General features: G+C 36.1%; 1 long non-coding RNA gene across 1 annotated transcript; it reads right to left on the bottom strand.

Annotated features, from left to right (window-relative positions):
• Positions 1-73: 73 nt before the first annotated feature.
• Positions 74-1,587, bottom strand: LOC140321443 (uncharacterized). Its single transcript, XR_011918944.1, has 5 exons — positions 1,433-1,587; positions 1,278-1,344; positions 1,046-1,197; positions 293-403; positions 74-204 (listed from the first exon to the last, which is right to left on the bottom strand). It is a non-coding gene; the product is annotated as an uncharacterized lncRNA (long non-coding RNA).
• Positions 1,588-2,024: the final 437 nt, after the last annotated feature.

Genomic DNA, 2,024 nt, shown 5'->3' with positions numbered 1-2,024 from the left:
ACCGAAAGCCCCAGGTGTGAAACTACTGCTCATCCACAGGCCTTATTTGTGGACTGCAAATCACTCAATTTAATAAGCTTTGAAAGAAAAAATGAAGTTGAAACATTTGTAAGCACTTACTTGCAGCAGGAAACGAATCCTTGCTGGCAAATCCTTACTAGTCTTTAAGGCGCACATCCGGGCAAAGTATTGATCCATTAAGGACTATGAAAAAAAAAAAAAAAATACACCATTAGATTGCAAATTTGAACAAAAACTCAAAGTTTTGTAACAAACGTTTTCACGAGGGTACCTTGGCTTTTTCGTGGTCTAATCTAGGCCCCACAGTCCTCATTATCTGACAGAGACACTCCAAATCCTCTCCCATGTCCTTAAGCTGGACCCTCTTCTTCTTTTCCAAAAGCTAGGAGAAGAAAAATATGCAAGTTAGAATAAACCCAAAAATGTATGATTTATTCACACAGACAAGATTGTTTATGTATTTCTATTTAATTTATAGCCATTTATATTTTTTGTACATATGTAAATATATCCATGTATGCTTTTATGAAAATCATTGATGTTTGTTAGCTTTGAACAATAAAAACAAAAAGTTCACTATGACAGACAAACTTTCATGACACTAAAAACTAGGGATAGCGTGCTTTAATTATTCCCCTCAGCACTTTTGAAGAGGCATTTTGAAAGGCCTTAAAACACCTTGCTAAAGAATGTAGTGGCTTGATTTAGGTATCAGGTTAACTTGGACTTTTCTATACAAGATTTAGGATAGACTCAATTTTCTGCGCCTCAATTGGGGTATTTTCTTTCCTCTACTTGCTCACTTTAAATTGAACTCACTTATAAAGCAAGCAGTAACAGCAGTCTAATATATATATATATATATATATTATATATATATATATATATATATATATATATATATATATATATAATCTGTTCTACATCTAGTTATGTGGAAGCTAGAGAAGCTCTGATTGGTACTCTTCCCTTTTTTTAATCTGGCATTGCATAATATTGCCATGTTGCATTGCACTTCACTTACTGTTTTGATGCACTTATGAAGGATAGATTCATGAATAAGGTCAAGCTTGCCAAGCTCGCCGATAAATTTGATGTTTCCCAGCATCTTAATCTTGGCAATGGCTCTTTGTTCCTCTTCCTCAGGGAGGAGAGGGCTGTCTCGCTTGTCATATACTGAAAAAAAAAAAAAAAATCATGTCATATACAAGGTTTAAAATATTTTACCACACAGTGTCTCAAAACAAAGCACTTACCCTCAACATTTCTGGATCTGTTCTCAAACTCATCTTGAAGTTTTGAAATTAGGAGGCGTCTAAACGTCTGGAGAGAAGAAATCGTATTTTAAACTGATGTACATGAATGCTTAACAGCAGATGTGCCCAGAGTGAGATGAATTGTGGATACTTACTGTGCTTTGCTTCTGTCCTGGCTGACCCTCTGGACCGTCAAAATTTGGCGCATCTTCTGCTAATCGCAGACATAGCTGAGCATAGAGTGAGCTGTACTTTGGCTCTTCGAGGGCTTTGTCTACAATCTAGAAAGCAAAAGCCAGATATAATGAGCATGCCATTTTAAAGCATTTTACTGTAGCTTTAAATACCCAGCTTTTTATATTTCAGTGCTTAGTTTGCTGACAAAGAAAACTTTGGAACCCCCTAATGCATCCACCTTTCTGGTGGATCAGCAAAACGTATTGTGATGGGGCAGTAGGAATAGGACTGGGTAGTGTTGAAGCTTAACTCCAGCTCCTGAAGTGCTTTGTCTGTTAGACTAGTCTAAGATTTGGCAAGGTATGCGAGGTGCAAACATCTCAGTTGCTTCGTTTTTAGCATTTGGCTGACATATTTCATTGTCCAATTTTGATATTTTTAACGTTATATCTTGTATTATCCCTTTACCCTATTCCTAAAAATCATAATAAAATAAAATATAAGAATCTCGGTTGCAGTATCGCACAATATTCAGAAACCATTTTTCCGATGTGAGCAGATTTGGCTGGG

Source organism: Pyxicephalus adspersus, unplaced genomic scaffold, assembly GCF_032062135.1.
Source record: "Pyxicephalus adspersus unplaced genomic scaffold, UCB_Pads_2.0 Sca3964, whole genome shotgun sequence".
NCBI classification, from domain to species: Eukaryota; Metazoa; Chordata; class Amphibia; order Anura; family Pyxicephalidae; genus Pyxicephalus; species Pyxicephalus adspersus.
The sequence above is the reverse complement of the archived record's forward strand: the minus strand, read 5'-3'. Positions and strand labels throughout refer to the sequence as shown.